Source organism: Ursus americanus, chromosome 27 (assembly GCF_024610735.1).
Source record: "Ursus americanus isolate L20-20 chromosome 27, mUrsAme1.1.p, whole genome shotgun sequence".
In the NCBI taxonomy this organism is placed as follows: domain Eukaryota; kingdom Metazoa; phylum Chordata; class Mammalia; order Carnivora; family Ursidae; genus Ursus; species Ursus americanus.
In genome coordinates this window covers 15207707-15216698 of record NC_142153.1, presented here as the reverse complement: position 1 = coordinate 15216698, position 8992 = coordinate 15207707, and the positions used below count along the sequence as shown (strand labels likewise).

The following is an 8992-nucleotide window of genomic DNA, read 5'->3' as shown; positions in this document are numbered from 1 at the left end:
GGAGAAGGCTTCAGAGTGACAGAGACATGAGTTAAGACAAGGAACCCAGTGGCTCTTGGTAGCAACTGAGAGCACTCAGGGTGCTTATTGATCATGTCAAATCAAAAAACAGATGTAAATACTCAGTAAGTCAGAGCTTACTAAAAGAACTTCTTGCAAAGGCACACTGCAATAACATAGCAAGAATGAAATCAACTCATTCGTTTGTCAGGTACCTACTAAAATGCTTCTCAGTGTCCCCAACAAACGTAGCTTATGGAGCCCCTGTGGACCCACTTAGAGCCTCCCACCCTCAGTTCGTCTGACTTGAAGGTCTGGGTTCTCCCTATTTTGCTTCCTATTTTACTTTCCTTAGGATGCCTGGCTTCTAGGTTGCCAGGGAGATTCAGATATTACTGACTCAGCTGCAGAGACTCTTCCCACTATGATTTATTACAAGTAAGTGTCACGGGAAACAAGTATATGTAAGAGGGTAGTTGAAAAAAAACCCCTGCTGACAACAACTTCTCACTATTATTTCCCCTTGTAATGCAAGAGTCTTGACCTTACCCATCTGTGATAATGAAATATGGTCACATATTTATACCCAAGCATATACCCTTTCGCTCGCAAAATGATTAAGAAGTCCAAGCTTTTCCTAGGTTTCCCCTCTCCAAATACCCTCTAGAACTCCCAGGGTTGCTTATGCTTTTTAATGAATCAGTCCTCCCTGCCTGCTGCTGCCTCCTGGAAGAGTAAGATCTCAGAAATGTGGTGAAGAGCAGACTCCACTGTCCTCTGATGTTGAGAAGTCCTGATCTGTTGGTCTTGGGTGTCTCTGGCTGTATGGCCTTCCAGAAGTCACTCATCCTGCTGCAGCGAAGCCCTGGCAGTCCTACAAAGATGGTCCCCGATTAGGAATCACCACCTGCTGATGGGCTTGAGTGTAATTATTCAATTTGGAAAATAAAACAGCAAAATATATAAGGATGTTAACAGAAACTATGTCAGCTCTCTTCCCTCTTGACGTACTTCCATACTAATATTCTCAAAAGTAGTTATTAGAGCAACAAGAGGCAAATGTCATAAGGAGCTTTATTTTTACAGTCTTGGTGGCTTTGTTCCATTCATGGTAAAATTTTTCTAAATAAAATAGAAATTATAATATTCACTGGAAGAACGTGAAATGTTGCAACTGACAGTAATTTTAGGCATAATGTTGCCTAAACTCCTAATTTTATTGCTGAGAAAATACTTACCTGTCATGTCATATAGCAGTGGTCCAAGTCTTGAGCCCAGGCATGAGGCTACCAGTTCAGAAACCATCTCCCCAAATCTCCAGCCAATGTTTTTTTGAAGACGGGATTGAAGAGTCTTTCATGCTTGAGTTATCCCATTTTTTTTTTTTAAAGATTTTATTTATTTATTTGACAGAGAGAGACAGCCAGCGAGAGAGGGAACACAGCAGGGGGAGTGGGAGAGGAAGAAGCAGGCTCCTAGCGGAGGAGCCTGATGTGGGGCTCGATCCCAGAACCCCGGGATCACGCCCTGAGCCGAAGGCAGACGCTTAACGACTGTGCCACCCAGGCGCCCCTGAGTTATCCCATTGTTAAATGAGCCCAGCTTTCCAAAATTTACATTTTGAAGTGGGATGGAGTGATGAGGAAGGGTGAGGAGGGAAGAGGTTCTCTGGTTTTTTTTGGATTGTTGATGGTGGTGCCATATTTCTACTGTCTCAGAGCGAATGAAAACTTCCTCAGAGCATTGGCTCCGCTCTCAGCAATAACGCCACTGTATTCATATGGCGGCTCACAGTTGACAAGCATGTGCACATGCATTCTTCCGCTTGGTAACTGCAGCACACTTGAGAGATGGATCATATAGCTACCACATATTTGTAGAAAAGAACCTGAAGCTGAAGAAAGTGAACTGACTTTTTCCGTTTCTTTCCGATCATACATGATAGAGCTGGCCCCCAATTCTAATATTTGGGTTCTGAGTATGGTACTCTTTCCAGAAGAAGGAGGTGCAGCTTTCTGGTTCACACCGTAGTTGCCCATTGACTGCTACTTTGATCTCAGATCAGCTACTTCCCTTGCTCTGTACTGTACCATGTGGGACATTTCCCAGGTTCTCTTGCTCTGTGGCCCCCTGGTGGGCTCAGTCAATGACAGACACTCATAGGAGGGGGGAAGAAGGGAGAAGCCAGCATAATTCTCCACCTTTCTAAGTTTCCTGTGGCATCCCGGAGCTATGGTCTCCATGGCTCTGTCTCCTGCCAGACAGCCCTTTCTTTATTAGAGCCAGATCGCCCTGGGCATCTGGGCCTTGGCAGTATCACCTCCTCCTGTTGAACCTCCAGCCCCAGGAGACGTAAATGATTTCCTAATGTCTGGGGTCCTGCTTGTTTTCTCCGTCCTTCCATAATTTTTGCCCTTGATTCCTGAAATTCCCTTCATCTGAAAGACCTACGGCGGATCCTAACTGATAAAATATGTGAGTTTAATTGAGCTTCTTTAAAAAACTGCTTATAAAGCTGGCTAGCACCTTGGCCATAGAGGGAGCTTGTCAGACGTTTAATGGGCATGTGTTTCGATCCTTGGCTTCAAAGAAACCATCTTAGTAGTGCCATTTTTGGTATCCTTGGTTATCTGAAACTATACAAAATTTACCAAGGTGAAGTTTCCTTCACCTTCCCCCCTCTCCCCCCCTGGCCCCCACCATATACAGAGAGTGTTGGCTGGGTCTTTGTATTTCAAAGACACAACTAGCAAAAAACAATAAGGGTACAGATGCAGTCTGCATTTCTTGGTAGAGGTTTTATCTTGCCTCTATTATTCTAACTTTGACATTGACTTCAGATTTCTTTGAATCAGTGGTTCTCAAATTCTAGAATGCATCAGAATCACCTGGAGGGCTTATTAAAGCAGAGATGGCTAGCCCCCAGCTTCAGAATTTCTGATTCAATAGGTGTGGGATGGGGCCCAAGAATTTGCATTTTTTTAATCTTGTTTTTTTTTATTGTGGTGAAATGTATATAACAAAATTCATAATTTTACCCATTTTGAGCATACAATTAGGTAGCATTAAGAACTTTCAAAATGTTATGCAATCACCACCACTATTGATTTCCAAGCTTTTCCACCATCCCTAACAGAAACTCTGCATCTATTAAGTAACAACTGCCCATAGCTCATCCACCCCTGCACCCTCGACCCCTGGTGACCTCTACTCTACTTTCTGTCTTTATGAATTTGCCTACTCTAGGAACCTCATACAAGTGGAATTAGGCACTATTTGTCCCTTCAGCCTGGCTTCTTTCATTTAGTATAGTGTGCTCTTGGTTCATCCATGCTGTAACATGTGTCAGGATTTCCTTCCTTTTGAAGGCTGAATAATATTTCAGTGTAGGTATATGCTGCATTTTATTTAATCCATTCATCTGTTGATGGGCATTTGGGTCATTTCTACCTTTTGGCTATTGTAAGTAATGCTGTTATGAACGCTGGCATACAGGTATCTATTTGGTTTTCTGCTTTTAATTCTTTTTGGATAGATACATAGAAATAGAATTGCTGGCTCATTCGGTAATTCCATTGAACTTGCTGAGGAACTGCCATATCATTTTCCACAGTGGCTGCCCCATTTCATATTCCCACCAGAGAGGGTTCTAATGTCTCCACATCGTCGCCGTCCTTGCTATTTTCCTTTTTAAAAAAAAATAATAATTTTCATTCTAGTGGGTGTGAGGTATACCTCACTGTGGTTTTGATGTGAATGTCCCTAACAGCTAGTGTTTCATGGGTCTCACTCCTATTATGGTAGTGCCCCCCATCAGTCATGCCTGAAGCACTTGTCTGGGCAAGTATCACACTTGTGGGGAGCTCCACAGACATTTCCCCCTCTGGGCCCATAATTATGGCAGGCTGGCCCTTGTTCTCACTATGATCGCAGGACGTACTTCAACAGAAACCATCAGGGAACTTTGAGGAACAATGTTTATTACTCACAAATCCTGGGGATACAGCTCGCCCCGAGGGCTACCCAGTGAGGTTGCTGGTAAAGGGAGAGGGAAGGAACACAGACCTGGGTCTGCCTTTATTAGGGTGAAGGGTTTGAGTGCCTCAGGGTTTCTTGGGTTCACTTTTTATTAGCAAATTTAAAATATAAGAACAGGAATCAGAGCATGGGAAGGGAGAAGCAGGGGTCACTCAAATGGTCAATGATCCGGGTTGCCAGGGCTTTCTAAAAGGGACACCTTGTGGGAGGATGTGGCCTAGTGCCTTATCTGGCTGGCTTGCTACTGACTGTGTCCTACAGCTGGCAATATTACGTAAGATGGGTGTCTTTTGAAGGGAACCTTGGTGGCACAGTCAGTGAAATATCCCACTCTTGGTTTTGGTTCAGGTCGTGATCTCAGGATCATGGGATTGAGCCCCAGGTCGGCTCTGCACTCAATAAGGAGTCTGCTTGAGGTTCTCTCTGTCTCCCTCTCCCTCTGCCCCTCCCCCCCTGCTTGCTCACTCTCTCTTAAAATAAATAAATATATCTTTATAAAAGAAATATGGGTGTCTTTTGAAATGGGTCCCTCAGACATCAAGGCCCCACGTCAGGTACTTACACTGTATAGCTCGTGATGTTGAATACCTTTCCATGTGCTTATTGGCCATACAATATACATACATATATAATACATAAAATATACAAGTATATATATTTTTTGAGAAGTGTCAATGCAAATCCTATGCCCATTTTTGAATTGGGTTGTTTGGGTTTTTTGCTGTTGTTGAACAATCCACATTTTAACCAAATTTCCAGGGGATGCTGGTCTGAGGATCACGCGCTGAGGATCGCGGTTGTAGATGAAATTATTATCTCGTCAGGTGATTAAACGCCAGCCTAGTTTGTGGTACAGAAGTTGGACAAAATTTGTGTGGTGCCTGGTTGTAATCACTTCTTAGGAATCAGGCTCTTGATAATTAATCTTCTGTGGATTTTCTGGGATTTTGATATATTCTCTTGTTCTCCACACAGCAACAGTGGAAGTCAAGGTGGACCTGAAGTTCAAAAATCCCAGTTCGATGTCACCTAACTCCTTCAAACCCCCAGAGATCGTTATCTGGATATATTATAATGCCCCGGAAATACACATCTTACTAAAGCTGGACAGGATGTTACTACTGACCTGAAGATTTAGGGGACTCTTGTTTGGATATCAGCATGGAGCCTCAAAACTCCTGACCAGTCAGAGTCTTTTTGTACACTTGGCTTTTTTAAAGAAAGAATAATTATCTTGAAGAACTCTTGCTTATTAGACTGAATTGGAAGAATTATCACTGGCCATGTGAATTTGTAATTACCATGATTTATTTGTCAAGTACTGAACATAGGTAAATTTCCTGCACTTTTATTGAATTTGAGAAGTTAATTAGTATGACTATTAAGCAAAACCCAGAGATCATTATATATGAAATATTTCCCTATAATTCTAATAAACTGATTTCAAAACCTATTAGGCTTGAAATTTCACGCAATAGTCCCCAAACATTTTTCCCTTTGGTTAATGGATCTCTGCACTTATCCTTCTCACTAAAAATATTCCAGGACTACCTAAAAGGTTTATAATAGTTCTTGCTGGACATACATAATTAAGTTTATTTTCTGTGAAAATCTGTGGAAATGTCCTTTGGAATTAATGGAAATGTACAATTTGTCTTATTATTGTTCCTTGGTATTTATGTAGCACTTCATATTCCTAAAGTACTATATAATCACTAGTTCCTCTTGAACTATTTGTATGTCATTCATTATAATGGCCTTTTGATGCAATATGTGATTTACTTCTGTCTGCCTTTTGATATATTTCAAGAGAAGAATAGAATAAGATGGGCTCTTATAATATCCTGGGTTGGGGGTCCCCAAGATCACCCCCAGGTTTGATGATTCACTAGGGAGACCCATAGGATTCAACATCTAGCCACACTGACAACTATGATTTATTACAGCAAAAGGATGTATAGCACAGTTAGCCAAGGGAAAAGGTGTGTGAGATGAAGTCTGCAGGAGACCAGATGCAGGTTTCCAAGGGTCCTCTTCCAGGGGATTTGGGCAGAATGCACTGAATTCCTCCAACAACAAGTTGTGACAACATTTGTAAAATGATGTCCATCAAGGAAGCTCATTGAAGACCTATTGCCCAAGGTTTTTATCGAGAGCTGGTCACAGAGGCAAAGTTTGCCTGGTGCGTACCATATATCCAGGCTGCCAAAAGGAAAGCAGGCATTCAGCATTGTGACGATTAATTTTATGTGTCAACATGACTGGGCCGCAGTGCCCAGATATTTGGTCAAGCATTCGATGTTTCTGTCAGAGTGTTTTGGATGAGAATTACATTCAAACTGGTGCACTTTGAGTAAAGCAGAACATTCGCCATAACGTTGGTGGGCCTTGTCTAATCAGTTGAAGGCCAGGGCAAAGGACACAAACAAAAGACTGACCTCTCCCAAGCAAAAAGAAATTCTGCCAGCAGATGGCCTTTGGACTTGAATTGCAACATTGGCTCTTCCTGGATCTCAAGCCTCATGGTCCACCCTGTAGATCTGCCAATTTTGGACTCGCCAGCTTTCGTGATCATCTCATATTTTATCTCATACATATCTCATACATATATCATATATATATATATATCTCCTATTGCTTTTGTTTCTGTAATACAAGTATACACCATATTGTTTGTACAGTTTAGACACAGTGAGCCCCTCTGTTCACTTAATGGTGGGAACTCCTGAAATATAAATTCCCAGATGCCAGCCAAGGGCTAATCTTGCAGCACAGCTTTTCCAAGGATAGAAGTTTAGGCCTGCTGGGTTAACTCTTTTCTCATATACCCTCACCTCAGATACTATATATAGAAAGAGACAAAAGGTAAGGGGTGGGAGAGGTTTTCTAGTCTCTTTGCTGGATCCTTGTAAATGTATACCTTGTTTAAAAACTGGGGGGTGGGGGAGAATTTCTTGTGTCCACGGGACTGGAGGAACATTCTTGTTATGTATAAGGCCCTAAGCCAACTAAAGCATCCCCTGTGCTTGTCTCCTGTTACTGTTTAGTATTTGCAATTGAGCGTAACATCAGACTGCACCATCCAAGTAAAGAAGTTGGTATCAACTTCTTCAGTAAAGTTCCAAGTAAAGAAGTTGGGGCGGGGGGGGGGGGATGGCGAACGGGAAGGAGGGAGAGGAGAAGCCTGAGAAACCGCAGTGAGCTGGAGTCGCCGGAGGACCCAAAGAAGCAGCAGAAAACCCTGTCGAAACTAAGACTGTTTCTTCCAGTAACGGAGGGGGAAGTTCCAGTGGCAGCGCCGACATGCGATCAGCTGAAGCAGCAGCTCCAAAGATCTCCACGTTTGGACTCACCGTAGGCAGGCAGACAAGCGAGCCTCAGCCACACCCATCAAACTTGGATGAGTTAAGCCTAAAAAGACTGGTCCAACGCTTGCCCCCAAACCCTTTCAGTAGCAGCAGCTTTTAATGAAGATGAAGATGGCGAGGCAGAGGAAATGCCTCCAGAAACAAAGATAAGGATGAAGAATATTGGAAGGAATACACCAACGTCAGCTGGACCAAACTCCTCCAATAAAGGAAAACGTGGATTTTCTGATAACCAGAAGCTCTGGGAGCAAAATATAAAAGCTCATCTTGGAAATGTCCATGACCAAGACAATTAAATGATGTGTTTTGAAATTGGGGTGTGGGGTGGGTGTAAAGTTAAAAAGGAACTGGTTCCTTTTTTCAAGAGTGGTATGAGACTATCTTTGGAGCTGCCTTTATTTATTTTTCGAAGATTGAGTGGTACACTAATAAAGGAAAGTTTGAAATTAGAGGTAATTTATGTTTTATATACAGATTTCAAGACAGTTGTTAATTTTGTAGTTTCATGGGATTAGTTTCCAAAGTTTATACATAATAAGAAAATCAGAAATGGGGCGCCTGGGTGGCACAGCGGTTAAGCGTCTGCCTCGGCTCAGGGCGTGATCCCGGCGTTATGGGATCGAGCCCCACATCAGGCTCCTCCGCTAGGAGCCTGCTTCTTCCTCTCCCACTCCCCCTGCTTGTGTTCCCTCTCTCGCTGGCTGTCTCTATCCTGTCAGATAAATAAATAAATAATCTTAAAAAAAAAATCAGAAATGGTAAAAAAAAAAAACAGGTTGGTATCAAAAAAGGGTGATCCACCTTTGTTGTCTCAGATCTGTGCTGCTTGCAGTCTCTGCCCTGTGACTGTTCAGCACATAACATAACTTTTCTTCTAACTTCACAGGAAATTCCATGCTTGAATGTGTCCTGAGTGATGAAGCATGACAAGACTAGCACCCAGTAGTCGTTGGAAGAAACTTGGTTTGACAGCCGTTCCTCCAGGGGCTCGCCCCTCTCCTGCAAGCCCTCAGCACTGGAGGTGCTCCTGGGATGCAAGGATGGTGACTTTCCAGGCAGAAGCAGGGTTTCAGAAACCATACTTGTTTACTCAACAGATCCACATAGAGAAGCAGACAGGGACGGGCAGCGGCAAAACACACGTTCGAATGCTTTGCCATCTCAAACTTGCGTTTTTTTCTCAACATTTTGACAGTGTCTTTACTAGTTTCCCTGTGTCTTCGCTCCCCATTTTCAATTTATTTCATATGTTGCCATAAGAATTTTTCTCTTAGCACGAATCTGGTCATAGTGCCTCCCTCGATCTCCACTCACTGTGTCTGGTCCGCTGCATACATTCTCAAGCCCTCGGCATTGCATTGAGAGAACGTCAGAGTGTGGCCTGAATTTGCCCTCCCAGCCATATTTCTAGTCACCTCCTCGTCAAGGGCAGGTCAGTCATTGACCCCCAAATCTAAGAATCCGTCAGCCTTAATGTTGTGTGCTTTTTAAGACCTACTATCAATCAGATAATGTACTTTTCAACCAAACTTAGTATTGAGGGATGACTGGGTGGCTCAGTTGATTATGTGTCTGCCTTTGGCTCA

At 42.9% G+C, this 8992-nt stretch overlaps 1 pseudogene; it reads left to right on the top strand.

The window, feature by feature from the left end:
• The first annotated feature begins 7191 nt into the window (after window positions 1-7191).
• On the top strand, window positions 7192-7740 carry LOC123780433 (PEST proteolytic signal-containing nuclear protein-like; annotated as a pseudogene).
• The last annotated feature ends 1252 nt before the right edge of the window (window positions 7741-8992 follow it).